This window comes from Schistocerca piceifrons, chromosome 9, assembly GCF_021461385.2.
Source record: "Schistocerca piceifrons isolate TAMUIC-IGC-003096 chromosome 9, iqSchPice1.1, whole genome shotgun sequence".
Taxonomy (NCBI): Eukaryota; Metazoa; Arthropoda; class Insecta; order Orthoptera; family Acrididae; genus Schistocerca; species Schistocerca piceifrons.
Genome location: NC_060146.1, coordinates 197,751,558 through 197,768,842, shown reverse-complemented (window position 1 = coordinate 197,768,842; position 17,285 = coordinate 197,751,558).

The window sequence follows — 17,285 nt, the reverse complement described above, 5'->3', positions numbered from 1 at the left end:
AGCCTACTTACATAGCCCCCATGCTCCCAATAAAAATTTTACAATTTGTTTTGGGCAGTGCCCAATAATTATATGCTAAATTTTTTTATATTAACGATAACAAATACAGGGTGAGTCACCTAACGTTACCGCTGGATATATTTCGTAAACCACATCAAATTCTGACGAACCGATTCCACAGATCGAACGTGAGGAGAGGGGCTAGTGCAATTGGTTAATGCAAACCATAAAAATTTGCACGGAAGTATGTTTTTCAACACAAACCTACGTTTTTTTAAATGGAACCCCGTTAGTTTTGTTAGCACATCTGAACATATATATATCAATTCATGTCCTAATGTCCTACATCTTAACAAATTTCCTTTGTCTGGCGGACACACGTACAGATCGTCCGCTTATAGTAACCTCTCAAAACTCTCTCATCTCTCTCTCTTCACATCCATCGCTGCTGGCGGCTCACCTCCAACTGCCCAAAGCTACGTGCTGTCCACATCCAACGACCCAACAGTACACAAGCGAATATTCCAACAATGAGTCCAACCAGGCACAGACTGCACACAGCATAGTCAGTGATTTTCATACAGAGCGCTACGTGGCGTTACCAACATAAAAACCTAAACAGCCTACTTACATAGCCCCTATGCTCCCAACAAAAAATTTTACAAATTGTTTTGGGCAGTTCTCAATAATTATATGCTAATTTTTTTATATTAACGATAACAGATATATCAATTGCACACATTTATTGATACAATGTTGGTCAAAAGCAAAAACTGTTCTGATAAAGACAATTCTGATCATTCGTCACTGTAGTAATTACATTGCACAAGCGAATATTCCAACAATGAGTCCAACCAGGCATAGACTGCACATAGCACAGTCAGTGATTTTCATACAAAGCGCTACGTGGCGTTACCAACACAAAAACCTAAAGAGCCTACTTACACAGTTTGGCTACAGCTACAGTGAAATTTTTTCCCGTTTTTCTATAAGGAACCTGTCCTCAAAGTCTCTAGAGGGAATTTAGTTACACACTTTATAAATACAGATCAGTTCAATGACAACTGCCAGGCGGCAGCATTGGTAGCGAATACGAAGTAATATTCTTTAGGTAGGCATCAGTCGACTGTGCAGGCGAAACCACAGATACGGTTGATTGGAATCAAAGTGTCTCCTGTACACAGCTGAATGATGCTGACTAGAACGTATTATACTAATTGATCTATTCTACAACGACTGTGTGAAAAACACATATACCGCCGGCCATTAAACCGAAACAGCAGGAAGGATTGCAAATTACGAAATTTTACTTATTGTGCTGTTACAAGAGTCGTGAAAGGGAAGCAGTGGTTGGGAAGGGAGTCAGACCGGGTTGTAGCCTATCCTCGCTGTTATCCAGTCTGTACATTGAGCAAGCTGTGAAATGAAACCAAAGAAAAGTTTGGAGTAGGCCTTGCAGTTCAGGGAGGAGAAATAAAAGCTTTGAGGTAATTCTGTCAGAGACAGTAAAGCAATTGAACGAAATGGACGATGCCCTGAAAGGAGGATATAAGATGAACATTAACAAAAGTAAAACAAGGATAGTGGAATGTAGTCGAATTAGATCAGGTGACAATGAGGGAAATAGAATAGGAAACGAGACTCTTAAAGTAGTAAATGAATTTTGCTATTTGGCCAGCAAAATAACTGATGATCAACGAGGTAGAGAAGATATAAAGTGTAGCTTGCCAATGGTAAGGAAAGCGTTACTGAAGAAAAGAAATCTCGTATTTAAGCGAAACATGGGTGATAACCATTTTGGACAAAAAGAGAATAGAAACTTTTGAAATGGGTCGGTACAGAAAAATGCTAAGGAAATTGAAAGAGAAGATCTGCAGATATTGGACGTAGAAAAGGCTGTATTAGAAATGAAAAATGACAGATATTCTCGTGTACGTGACATCGCAGTGGAAAAGATCAAAACCGCAGGATCTGTCGCAATTTAGTGGCTGTATAGAGTACTATGGATAGTATGAACATATGGAAAGCTTGATGATGATTGGAGAAAGACAATTGTTGTACCTATTTTTAACAATTTTTGAATTTCAGAGGAATAACACTACTGTGCCACTGTATGAAGATATAAAAGAAGATAGTTTTACAGAAATCAGGAATAAGACAAAATCAAAATTAACTGAAGAACAACAAGGATTTATATCTGCAAGATCGACTATAGATGCCTTGCTTACAACCAGACAGGTTATAAGGAAGTAACTGCAATTTGGAAAGACATCGCCTTTGCATTCATAAACGTAAAAAAAGGCTCATGAGGTTGTTAGAAGGGAAGACGTAGGGCAAAGTCTGAATAGATGGTAGTTTTCAAAAGGAATGCAACCGAGAATTAGAAACATACACAAAAAATGCCTTAATTGTGTTGTAACAGATGGCAAAAGATGAGAGTGGTTTATAACGGACAGACGGTTTCAGCAAGAAAGTGTGCTCTCACCGGTGCTTTTCACTATAGCCATCGACAACATCATAAGTAGATCCCGCGACGGGTCAACAGCAGATATATGAAAATCATAGGATATGAACATAATGTGATGATCTGAGAAGAAAATGTGCAAAAATTGGAAGAACAACTAAATAACAAGCGAGAGTAATTGAACAAGTAAGCATGGAAATAAGCTTAACAAAAAGTGAAGTAATAAAAATCAGTGGGAAAACTAAAAGCAAAATGAAGGCTGTAACCTGCAATGGAAAAATTGTTAAAGAAGTAGATGCTGTCAGGTATCTAGTGACCAAATTAACCGAGAAAGCAAATATCAAGGATGAAATTTCAGATGAAATAGAGAACTATTCGGAATTTTGTTATTGTGTCTCGAACATGATTAGAAATTGGAAAATACCAGCAAAAGCAAAGTTCATGTTGTACAAGTCACGTTGTCTGCCCATTTTGACCTATGGATCAGAATGTTGGACTTGGACAAGGGAAGATCTGAGCAGAATACAAGCAACAATGGTGCGGTTCCTACGAGGTATCGCTGACTATACCCTTTGTGTCAAATGAACACTCGCCAACTAGGACAGCATACTGGTTTCTCTTACTTAAGAATCTTCGAGCCATTCGCATGGTCGTTTCTTCGTTAACAATTTGCTGTGGAGAACCGGGTCAAATGCTTTTCGGGAAAGTAGGAATATGAAATGTGATAGTTGCCCTCATACAGTTCACAGTATATCATGTGAGAAATGGGGTTATTGCTGAACATATAGCTTTCCGGTCTTTAAGAAATTTATTATATTCGAACTCAGATTACATCTTATAATTCTACAGAAAACCGATACTAAGGATATTGCTCTGTATTTTTGCGGGTCAGTTCTTTTACCCTATTTATATGATGGAGTCATCTGGGCTTTTTCGCAGTCGTTTGGGACTTTGCGTTGGGCGAGAGATTCACAATAAATGTAAGCTAAGTGAGGAGCCAATGCCATAAAGTACCCAACTGGGATTCCATCCAGACATGGCGACTTATTTGTTTCCAACTCTTTCGGTTGTTTCTCTACACCAGGAATGCTTATTACTATGTGATCCATACGGCACTCTCTGCGATGCTCAAACGATGGTATGTTTCTACGATTCTTCTGCGTCAATGATTTCTTAGATATAGAATTTGAAACTTCGGCTTTTGTTTTGCTACCTTCAACTACCACACTGGACCAGTGACGGAGCAGATGAGTCCTTAGACCCGCTTAGCGATTTTACATAGGACCAGAATTTTCTAGGTGTTCTTGGGCACATCTTTTGCTAAGGACGGTATTACACTATCAAATTTCTTTGTCAAATATCTTTGTCCAATATCTTTGTCCAATATCTTTGTCAAAGATGTTTGATGGTGTTATGGGAACTTTGTCAAATGTCGTCCAATATTTGATCAAATCTAGGGCCTCGCTGTAGATTTGATCAAAGAAGTCGCTAGTCTTCTGTTCACTGCAATGTGACGTGTTACCACATGGAGCGTTCTGTCGCCTGTAGTGTTTTTATAAACATTGCCGGTAAATACAATTGGTGTGTGCCGACAACTATAAAATTAATAGAGATGTATGAAGCTGATGAGGCGCTTTACAATGTGAGGCACGCTGAATACAAGAACAGATTACGAAGATTGAAGACCTGACCTAATCTAACCTAACCTAACCTAACCTAACCTAACCCTCTCCTGCAGCAAGGAATCTGAGTGAGCCTGTCTTCTGCAGATGTAGCAGTTCTTAAGTGAATATTGTGCTTTGTGATATGAGGATACACTTCATTGAGCACATACAGAAATGTATGCTCATCTATTCTTAAGTAATTGATGTACGACTTGACGTCCTCCACTATAAGCTCACGTAACAAGTTTTGTTGAATGCTTTTATCGTGTCGTCGTAAACCCCACGGCTTCATCGAGGTACGTTTCCTTCTTTTCCCCGCTTCTCTTCCGCATGTGCAAACAGTGAATTGTGGTACATGCAACTGCTGCGGTTAATAACAAGTTGTTGTTGTCAGCCATCTTGAACTTTGACGAAAAATATTATGACAGCGTAATACCCCCTATAGCGCTACGTCAAAGATCTTTGTCAAATATATTTGACGGAATATTTGATCACATCTTTGATCAAATCCGATGGTGATAGTTGTTGAATGCTTCGCGCCTAGATCTTTTCAAGGACGCACGAATCTCTTCTAACATTTGCCTGTCGTCATTTGCGCGTTCTCTTCAGAACGGAGTGTGCAATAGCCTTTGCTTCCGCAGCATATTCCAAATTTCGTTGCTAGACCACGTTGGGTCTTTTCCGTCTTTAATCCACTTACTAGGGACATACTTATCCAGAGCAGGATTTACAGTCTGTTTAAACTTTGCCAATAATTTCTCTATGCGCATCGTATTGGTTCTAAAGGCGTGCGATCCAGTGTAGAGGTAAGATCCTGGCAACTGTAATCAGGTTTGCCTTGTCTTGGTTCAGCTGTGATTGATCCTTCGCATTTTCAATTCAAAATCACACCAGCTTTGGAAGGTTTGTAATGTTTCTGATAGATTTGTTACTCAGGCGATATCCTGTGGCTAGTCCACGTCATTGCTGTTACTTCTTTTCCGCTGAAGATGCTCCCCACCTCCTTTTATGGCTGCATGTCTGCCTCTCATGACATCTAGTGGTCAACTTCGCAATACGTTAGGGTGTGCAGACACTTTTGATCAGATAGTGCATAAAAACTAATTTATAGGCCAACTACATTGTAAAAAATTTTGGTATTTGCTTAATGTAGAATCACACTTGAAAAAGGCCTTTGTTCTGACTGGGTTTAGATTTTCTGTGGTTTCTGTAAACAGCTAAGAGGAATGCTGGGAGCGTTCCTTTCAGAAGGACACTATTTTCTCTCGCACCTGTTCTATCTGAGTTTCGGCTCCATTGTTGCTAACTTCTCGTTGTTATGACGTTTCAACCTGCAGACAAGGAGGCTGCGTGAAAGTTTAGTTGGTAGAGAAGAAGGTACATTTTCCTATGTTTGCTCAGATTTCCCTGCGACAATCAGCAAAGCAAATATCGCCATCTCCCCCCCTGTTTCGCTTCTTTCTGTTTTAATTTCACAGGCTGTTTCGTCACTTTCTTCTCTTGTGTTTTCATTACTTGTACTTCAGTCACTTTTCTCTTTCTCTCCCTCTAATACCATTAGCGCTCATAGTTTAAACCTACCTGTCTGTAATACAGGTGAGGCGCAAATAAGTTGCAGCTTTTGTTGCATTTTCGGAGGGATTCTTTTTAGATATCACCAAAGCAGAGGTGATAATAAAAAGTACTCCGTCTTCAGGCCACAAGTGGAACATCGGGACCATCCGACTGCCCTATCATCCTCAGCTGAGGATGCAGATAGGAGGGGCGTGTGGTCAGCACACCACACTCCCGGTCCTGTTATAACGGTATACTTTGACCGGAGCCGCTACTATTCGCTGGAGTAGCTCCTCAATTGGCATCACGAGGCTGATTGCACCCTGAAAATGGCAACTGCGCGTGGTGGCCTGGTTGGTCACCCATCTAAATGCCGGGAGGTGGTAATAGATCTCTTAGAATGGTCACCATGCAAGTGTGGGCATGGAGAGGCTGCTCTTAATATTTACCAAAAACGTAACCGTAGGCTTCATTTTAGAACGGCACTTCCTAGCCGGTGCTGGGCATTTCCCCGACAGTGTGCTGGCCTGCCCGCTATCCCCACCACTACTGCTCCTCCTCCCCCCACCTCACCCCACCGGCTTGCGCAACTTACTGCCCACTATCCTAACACACTCTAACAATTGGTACCTGTCAACTGATAAAAGCTGAGTGTACAACAAATTGTAGTAGCTGAAATTGAATGATAACACAGACCCAGTCATAGATAAGGCAGGAGCTGTCAAAAAGGAGGTCGCGTAGAAAATATGGTCAAGGTTGTTGTTGGTGTTGTGGTCTTAAGTCCAGAGACTGGTTTGATGCAGCTCTCCATGCTACTCTATCCTGTGCAAGCTTCTTCATCTGCAATTAACTACTGCACCCTACATCCTTTTGAATCTGCTTAGTGTATTCATCTCTTGGTCTCCCTCTACGATTTTTACCCTCCACACTGCCTTCCAATGCTAAATTGGTGATCCCTTGATGCTTCAGAACATGTGCTACCAACCGATCATTTCTTCTAGTCAAGTTGTCAATTCATCTTCTCCCAAACCTATTCAGTACTTCCTCATTGGTTACGTGATGTACCCATCTAATCTTCAGCACTCTTCTGTAGCATCACATTTCGAAAGCTTCTCTTCTCTTCTTGTCTAAACTATTTATTGTCCAAGTTTCACTTACATACATGGCTACACTCCGTACAAATACTTTCAGAAACGACTTCCTGACACATAAATCTATACTCGATGTTAACAAATTTCTCTTCTTCAGAAACGCTTTGCTTGTCATTGCCAGTCTACATTTTATATCCTCACTACTTCGACCATCATCAGTTATTTTCGCCCAAATAACAAAACTCATCTACTACTTTAAGTGTCTCATTTCCTAAACTAATTCCCTCACCATCACCTGATGTAATTCGACTTCGTTTCATTATCCACGTTCTGATTTTGTTCATGTTCATCTTATATCCGCCTTTCAAGACACTGTCTATTCCATTCGACTGCTCCTCCAGGTCCTTTGCTGTCTCTGACAGAATTACAGTGTCATTGGCAGAACTCAAAGTTTTTATTTCTCCTCCGTGGATTTTGAGTCCTACTCCAAATTTTTCGTTCGTTTCCTTTACTGCCTGCTCAATATGCAGATTCAATAACGTCAGCAGGCCGCTGTGGTCGAGCGGCTCTAGCCGCTTCAGTCAGGAACCGCGCTGCTGCTCCAGTCGCAGGTTCGAATCCTGCCTCGGGCATGGATGCGTGTGATGCCCTTACGTTAATTAGGTTTAAGTAGGTCTACGGCTAGGAGACAGATGACCTTTGATGTTAAGTCCCATAGTGTTTAGAGCCATTTGAATCATTTAAACATATTGTAAATCGCATTACCTGTCTTACCCTAGCGATTACTACTATTTTCCCCGGAATTTCTAACATCTCGAACACTACGAGGGTGTGCGGAAAAGTAAAGCAACCGAATTTTTTTGTGTGAGAAGACTAGCCTTTTAAATAAAGCGTAAGTTTTTAACGTTCTACATCGTAATTTTTCATGTCTACATATTGATTTCTCAACACAGCTACTCTGGCGACGAACACAATTCTCTCAACGAGGGACGAGTTTGTTGATACCGTCACTGAAGAGTGAGTTTCTTGACGAAGCCGTAATCGCACCTCTTCATGCACCGCTTCACCGCTGTCAAAGTGAAGTTCTCTAAGGTCTTCTTTAAGTTTTGCACTCACATGAAAATCGGATGGGGCTTAGTCGGGACTGCATGGAGGATGATCGACAGATAAACTAAGACGTGGGATTGTTGCATACGCAGCGCTCGTGTCTGGTCTTGCATTGTCATGCTAAACGAGAGGGTGCTCCGTGTCGACGAATTCTTCGAATTCTAACTCGATTGCATCACGCTGTTTCTCAAGCACCGACATAGCTACGTTACACGCTACAATTCCGAACCATCGAGTGGTAGAGTGCAGTAAATATGTAGAAGTAAAGAATAAAGGTATAGAATATTAATAACGTTAGTTTTATCGAAAATGCTTTATGCGTTTTCACATATCTACATCTACATCTACATGGATACTCTGAAAATCACATTTAAGTGCCTGGCAGGGTGTTCATCGAACCACCTTCACAATTCTCCATTATTCCAATCTCGTATAGCGCGCGGGAGGAATGAACACCTATATCTTTCCGTCCGAGCTCTAATTTCCCTTATTTTATCTTGGTGATCATTCCTCCGTATGTAAGTCGGTGTCAACAAAATATTTTCGCATTTGGAGGAGAAAGTTGGTGATTGGAATTTCGTGAGAAGATTCCGTCGCAACGAAAAGCGCCTATTTTTTAATGATGTCCATCCCAAATCCTGTATCATTTCTGTGACACTCTCTCCCATATCTCGCGATAATACAAAACGTGCTGACTTTCTTTGAACCTTTTCGATGTACTCAGTCAGTCCTATCTGGTATGGATCCCACACCGGGCAACAGTATTCTAAAAGAGGACGGACAAGCGTAGTGTAGGCAATCTCCTTAGTAGGTCTGTTACATTTCCTATGTGTTCCTTCCAATTTACGTTGTTCGTAATTGTAATACCTAGGTATTTAGTTGAATTTATGGCTTTTAAATTAGACTGATTTATCGTGTAACCGAAGTTTAACGCGTTCCTTTTAGCACTCATCTGGATGACCTTACACTTTTCGTTATTTAAGGGCAACTGCCACGTTTCGTACCATTCAGATATCTTTTCTAAATCGTTTTGCAGTTTGTTTTGGTCTTATGATGACTTTATTAGTCGATAAACGACAGCGTCATCTGCAAACAACCGAAGACGGCTGCTCAGATTTGTCTCCCAAATGATTTATATAGATAAGGAACAGCAAAGAGCCTATAACACTACCTTGGGGAGCGCCAGAAATCACACTCGATGACTTTCTGTCAATTACAACGAACTGTGACCTCTCAGACAGGAAATCACAGATCCAGTCACATAACTGAGACGATATTCCATAAGCACGATATTTCACCACGAGCCGCTTGTGTGGTACAGTGTCAAAACTCGTCCGGGAATCGAGGAATACGGAATCGATCTGAAATCCCTTGTCAACAGCACTCAGCACTTCATGTGAATAAAGAGCTAGTTGTGTTTCACAAGAACGACGTTTTCTAAACCCATGTTGACTGTGTGTCAATAGACCGTTTTCTTCGAGGTAATTCATTATGTTCGAACACAATATATGTTCTAAATTCCTGCTGCAAAAAAAAAAAAAAAATTCTGAGGCATCTTTTCTGAGCACATCTCGATACACTGCCCAACGCTTGTACCAGATCGACAAATCTTAGGAAGGTGTCTAGATTTTTCTTCGTCTAACTTCCGTTATCAACCGCAGCATCAGAACTGCTTCTGCGGCGCCTAAAATCAAACTGATCGTCATCTAGAAGACGCTCAGATTCTTTTTGCATTCTGCAGTTTATTATACTTGTCAGCAGCTGGAATAGGTCTCCCAATGACCCGCTCTTATTGTCTTCTGAATTGTGTGGGTGGTATTCTTACGGAAGTCTGATGGTAGTTGTCCAGTCTCACAGTTTCTCCACACGAACCTGAATAGTCGTTAGGTTGCCACTGTCTCTGAATACTGTAAAAAGGCAGACAGCCCTGGTACTCTGTGTGAAGCATCGGTAGCGACAGGGGATACGGAGCAGCTCCTGGTAGCTTTCCGCTCACAAACTTTCCCTGCGTCCTTTGTCTTGGCTGAGCTTTCAGGGGCACGCAGAGGTCTCTATGTCACAGCGCCGGCCAATAAGACCTACCTGCAGCTCGGTGACAGTCGAGAGCTGTACAGTAACCACTATGTGTTTTCTAAAGTCATCAGCTTGTTGCTGTCCTCCATCTTTCACTATAGTGGGGCCTTCCGACAGTCAGACGCATACTGTTTATTTTTGATCTGCACATTTCACAGCTTCTGCGTGTCTCCTGTACGCACGAGACGTGACTTCTATTTTGGCCACACAGGACTTGTAGCAGATGTTTTAGTTTTTGAAGTGCCTTCTATGTTCTGTATGTACAAGAATGAGCAGACTAAGGGCAATAATAAAACGTTAATTTTAATTTTAAAAACTAACAGCCTCAGTTGCAAAGTTTGCCTAGATTTACCTAGGTTTCAGTAGGAATAACCCAACGTTCTTCAGAATAAAAGTTACTATCGTTTGTCCTTAGTGGACATCGTCAAGCTAAAACTACAAATCCATAAATTATCGTCAGACTGTAAAAACTTATCTGAACCTGCCTCGGCACCACTTCGCGACCGCGATGCGGCAGCCACGAGTGATGTACTGGAATTGACCATAACGTCATGAGGCCCGCCTAGGCGGACACAATACCTTGCGTCTGCGCGTAAACTGCGTGATGGGTACTTGTTGGGACGAGACGCGAACCTAACTCCTGACCTTGAATTTACTAGTAAAGGTCGCAGGTTCGAATCCTGCCTCGGGCATGGATGTGTGTGATGTCCTTAGGTTAGTCAGGTTTAAGTAGTTCTAAGTTCTGGGGGACTGAAGACCTCGTAAGTTAAGTCCCATAGTGCTCAGAGCCATTTGAACCATTTTTCACTAGTAAAGTGAAATAAAAGAAAGGTACAGCTGAGGAAAAGGGCCCATATATTATCCTGTGCAGAACGTACTTAGATCGACTGTCTTAACGTTTATGGAGTATTCGTTGGTCATGATATGTGAAAGACATCACGTGCTTACAACGTATGGCCTGTCTAGGAAATTGTTGTGCTTAAGCACGAAGTTTAATCACCTAAAAAGAACTTAGGAGTGGGAAGGATAATATAAAGCCAACATCGTCATTGTTATGACTAGGTCTAAAAATTTTTTGAGACGTAAAAGCACTTGCATAGCTATGTTTACAAAGCTTTAACATCTTATTGACTTAGCACACAAATGTCATGAATGAACTTAGAAACAAGTCTACATCTAATCTGTAACATCCGGCAATACGGTCCATATAAAATAGATGGTCATTATTCAAGATTAGTATATTTGACCTGAAATGGTCTAGAATCAAGTCAAAATAAACTAATGCATGTGCCTGACTGAGCTTCATGAGGAAGTTATCGTTACAGAAAACACTAAAGTAGGGGATAATGTGGCGGCAATGGGGTACTCAATTTGCCTTCATGGAGATGATCCACACACATACTGTAAAAACTGTGTGTGGAACACTGACGTCATAATTCGGGCCTGGTGACCACTGCCATTGAACTTAGGGAGTGACCGCGGAATTATATTTAAAGCTAAAGTGTGACTTGGCGAACATCGCTCTGGTCAACACACTTAAAGCTACTGTCCGACAGAAGTCAATTATGCTCGAAGCTAAAGTGTGACTTGGCGAACATCGCTCCAGTCAACACACTTAAAATAATTGACCGACAAAGGTCAACATGTACTTAAAGAACTACTCTAAACTATGGGAGTATGACGGGAAAATGGTTAAACGTCATTGAGTAAGAACAATTCAAAATGATCCGGCTAGTCTGAACCAAAACTTGGTAGCCAGTAGATTGTGGCAAGGTGACGTCACCCTCCTGTGATACTTATATGGATATGACTGCCATTAATTATGTTAATAAAAAGTTGTGTATGACTAGGTGATGGCATCATTGCTATCATATACACACAATAATGACCAAAATCCGTCATATTGATGGAGTATGTGGTAGTACGTATATTCTATAACGTGGTAGTGGATTTGTAGTTTTAACTTGACGATGTCCACTATGGACAAATGGTAGTTACTTTTATTCTGAAGAAGGTTGGATTATGCCAACTGAAACCTAGGTAAATCTAGGTAAACTTTGCAACTGAGGCTGTTGTTTTTTAAAATTAAAATTAATACTTATACAGTTGCTGACAGGGCCGGGAAATGTTGAAAATATTTAATAATAAAACGACTTCCTTTTATGCTGATAAATTCGCTTTTGATTAAACTTGTTTGTATGTGGATTCACACAGCCCCGATGTGTTTCTTAGTGAAGCCTGCCTTTGTCAGCGAGGAGACGGTGGTCTCAAAATAATTTATTCAATAACTTTTTTGATTGCAAAAACTTTTTGTACCTAGACCGCAATGTTATGTATACAGTTACAGCCCTATGAATAGCTTCGGCTGCTTTTTCAGGTAGTTCAGGTCGTAAAACATCAATGAACATGCAGTGAAAAACATTATCATTAGCTGTAGTGAAGCAATGACATGCATTCGTATTGTGAACCGATAAGACTACGATAATATGTAGTTAAGAACATCACGAGTCAACAAGGTTGCAAATATAGTTTCGCAAGATGACGGTAATTAAGGAAGGAAAGTTGCCAGTTGTTTTAGCATAACTTGTATCACACGGCCATAATTTGCAGTTTTACAGCAAGTATTATAGTAGGAAGAGTATATGAAACTGTGCAAGAATTGTCAGCTGTTCCGTAGTATGGCTTACAAAGAAGTTATCCAGCATGGGTATAAAATAGTCATCTCTATAAAATGTGCAAGAGTTGGAGATTAAGAGTAAAACGGCAAAAGTCCAACCTGCCTGGCAAGACATGTTAAAAGTAACTTTTCCTGCACTATTTTATATTTAATCTTCAGCTTCTGCACATTTTATAGAGATGATTATTTTCTACGCCATGCCGGATAACTACTTGGTAAACCAGGCTATGGAACAGCTGACAATCATTGTTCAAATGGTTCTAAGCACTATGGGACTTGACATTTGAGGTCATCAGTAACCTAGACTTAGGACTACTTAAACCTAACTAACCTAATGACACCACACACATCCATGCCCGAGGCAAGATTCGAACCTGTGACCGTAGCAGCAGCGCGGTTCCTGACTGAAACGCCTAGAACCGCTCTCCACAGCGGCCGGCACTATCATTGTACCATTGCGTATACTGTTCTCACTATAATACCTGCTGTACAACTGGAAATCACGCGTATATGATGCAAGTTTTACTAATGCCACTGGCAATTTTCCTTCTGTATTACCCTCACATTCACAATACAGTTTACAACATGACTTTCTCATGATGAAGCTTTTAACTGCGGACTGCCTTGGACTCGTTGGTCCACAATACGATTGCATTTCACCGTATGACTACAGTTAATAATGTTGCTTTTTAATGCATGTTCACAGCTTTTTTGCCATTTGAAGAATCTGAAGATGGTTGTAGAAAACAACACGAACTGCTCATCATGCTGTATTTGTATACTAAAAATTGCGACTTAGACATAAAAAGTTTTTCAGTATTAAAAGTGTTTATGTTTAATAAATTGATGCGTTTCGTAAAAGAAAACGTTGAAGGTTGTAGAATCTAAATGTACGTTTTATTTGTTGTTCTACTTCGCAACAACGACTGCGGTTTCAATAACAAGTACCTACAAAAGGTATCAAGCACGGAATAAAACATATGAAGTAGAGAAGAATGAATTCTCAACATGTATAATAGTCTAAAGATCTTAAAAACATAGCAAATTACAATGTCGTAATTTCTGCATAAGGTACTCTACGGCGTCTGTTAATAGTTAAGTGTGCTCATCTAGTAATCGTATCTATCGACATCTGACTTAACCCAAGCGTGTTTAAACAGACACTGGTACATATACTGCGCAACAGAAAAATTCATCATTACTTTGAAGATGTTGTGATGTGACTCAACCAATAAATAACCTCTGTTTGCCACTACCAACCAATTCCTATCTTTATATACGGGTTAGTGAAATCATGGGTTCGTTTATTCAGACAGGGACTGACAATGCCACACCACCTGAAAATAATGACGTTGGAAAGTTACACGCGTCGGGATTGTCTTCTTCCATTTGAACAAAATTTATCTGCCCCTCGTCACGACTAGGGATAGGCGGGACGCTTTAGTCGCTTCTACACCAATGGCCATTAAAATTGCTACACCAAGACGAAATGCAGATGATAAATGGGTATTTATTGGACGAACATTATAAACAGACATGTGATTACATTTTCACGCAATTTGGGTGCATAGATCCTGAGAAATCAGTACCCAGAACAACCACCTCTAGCCGTAATAACGGCCTAGACTCCTGGGAGTTGAGTCAAACAGAGCTTGGATGGCGTGTACAGGTACAGCTGCCCATGTAATTTCAAAACGATACCACAGTTCATCAAGAGTAGTGACTAGCGTATTGTGACGAGCCAGTTACTCGGCCACCATTGACCAGACGTTTTCCATTGGTTAGAGATCTGCAGAATGTGCTGGCCAGGGCACCAGTCGAACATTTACTGTATCCAGAAAGGACCTGCAACATGTGGTCGTGCATTATCCTGCTGAAATGTAGGGCTTCGCAGGGATCGAATGATGGGTAGAGCCACGGGTCGTAACACATCTGAAATATAACGTCCACTGTTCAAAGTGCCGTCAATCCGAACAAGAGGTGACCGAGACGTGTAACCAATGGCACCCAATACCATCACACCGGGTGATACGCCAGTATGGCGATGACGAATACACGCTTCCAATGTGCGTTCACCGCGATGTTGCCAATCACGGATGCGACCATCATGATGCCGTAAAGAGAACCTGGATTCATCCGAAAAATGACGTTTTGCCATTCGTGCACCCAGGTTCGTCCGTGAGTACACCATCGCAGGCGCTCCTGTCTGTGATGCAGCGTCAAGGGTAACCGCAGCCACGGTCCCCGAGCTGATAGTCCATGCTGCCGCAAACGTCGTCGAACTGTTCGTGCAGATTTTTGTTGTCTTGCAAACGTCCCCATCTCTTGACTCAGGGATCGAGACGTGGCTGCACGATTCGTTACAGCGATGCGGATAAGATGCGTGTCATCTCGACTGCTAGTGATACGAGGCCGTTGGGATCCAGAACGGCGTTCCGTATTCCCCTTCTGCACCCACCGATTCCATATTCTGCTAACAGTCATTGGATCTCGACCAACGCGACCAGCAATGTCGCGATACGATAAACCGCAATCGCGATAGTCTACAATCCGACCTTTATCAAAGTCTGAAACGTGATGGTACGCATTTCTCCTCCTTACACGAGGCATCACAACAACGTTTCAACAGGCAACGCCGGTCAAGTGCTGATTGTGTATGAGAAATCGGTTGGAAACTTTCCTCGTGTCAGCACGTTGTAGGTGTCACCACCGGCGTCAAACTTGTGGGAATGGTCTGAAAGCACGTCATCTTCGTGGCGTAGCAGTTTTAATGGCCAGTTGTGTACTTGTCAGACATATTATGTTATTGGGCAAATAGCCAAAAATTTTTGTTGCTGTCCTTACGTTGCCCTTGATAATGGAAGCAAGGCAGAAGAAAAATCAAGACACCTTCATAGGATTCGTCGAATTAGAAATGAAGTGAAATGCTCGTGTGCCATTGTTGGCCGGGAGGTACCACGCGTCTTATCTCAGGTGACGCCCCATTGGGCGACTTACGCGTTGATGATGAAATGATGATGAAGACAAGACCCAGTTGACGAGGGGAGAAAATTTCCTGCCTGGCCGGGAATAGAAACCGGGCCAGCTGCATGGTAGGCAAACATGTTACCACTCAGTTAAGCAGGCGGACATACAACTTGAAAAAGTGTTAGTCTTAAATGGCGCAAGACATTCGAAAATCTGAGTAGAATAGTGGTAAGCTACAAGGAAATGCGGGTAATATGCAATATGTACAAGAACCAAGAGAGAAAAATAAGACGAAGTGGTCGAATTAAAAATGATATAATACAGAGATACAGTCTTTCGCCTCCACTGTGCAACTGGTACAGCGAGGAAGCAACGACGGGAATAATCAAGAGTTCGATTGACGTTCAGGGTGAAAGAATCTCAAGATTCGCCGATGACACTGCTATCCACAGTGAATGTGAAGAAGAAATACAGGATCTGCTGAATGGACTGAACAGTCCAGTGATTACAGAATGCGAATTGAGACTAAATCGGAAAAAAAGACAAAGGTAATGAGATGTAATAGAAATGAGAATAGCGAGAAATTTAACATCAAAATTTGTTATTACGAAGTAAACGAAGTTAAAGAGTTCTGCTTGGAAGCAAAATATTCCATGAGTGACGAAGCAAGGAGGACATAAAAAGCAAAGTAGCGCAGTCAAAGAGGACGTTCCCACACTATAGAAGTCAATAGTATCAAACACAGTCCTTAATTTCTGAGAATGTACGTTCCTAGGACAGCGTCGCATGCAAGGTTATCACGGACAGCGGGAAAAATCTGAACAGGAGAGAATCGAAGCGTTTCAGGCGCAAAGGAATTGTAGACATTGTCCTATCGTTGTCCTTAGACCTCCTGTTATTCGGTCGCAAAACTCTATTTATTTCCTTACTAGAGTACCCATTCTTCTCAAAAGCCTGCTTCAGATGTTTTAACTCGGCGTCCAGGTATTGCGGCGAACAAATCCTTTTAGCCCTGTCCACTAGACTTTTAATTACACCTCTTTTCTGTTGTAGATGATGATTGGAATCCTTATGCAAGTATCTGTCGGTATGTGTAACCTTCCGAAAGACTTTATGTTTCAAGCTTCCATCAATCTGTCTCATAACGAAGACACCCAGTAAGGATATTGCACTGGAATTCCTGTAAAGCTTTTTTGCCATGTGACCAAACCACAAACGTATCATCCACGTATCGATACTATCGACATGGTTTCTTATTGGCTTTTTCCAGAGCTAATTGTTCGAATTTTTCCGTGTAAAAATTGGCGATCGTAGGACTTAATGGGTTACCCATGGCCACACCATCAACCTACTCATAAAACTCATACTACCACTGGACGTACTATGATCGATAATTATGTTTTATCCTTGACAAGGTTTATCTCTGCTGTCACGTGAAATCCAGACCACTCCCATTTTCCACGGCATTTAGGCCGTTCTTCGACGTCCGACGCGTTAGTCGGCTAGACTCAGCAGAACCAGGGGCACTTCTGAAGATGTCCAACGTAGCTTTGGGCGAAACGTCAGGGTTAGAATAGTTCCATGGACCACGGCCATACAACCCGGAAGAATTCTCGGCAGCTGAAACATCCGGTCGTGAAAGCCTTCATTGTATGATCGAGTGGCAGACGTGCACATAAAACGAAGGA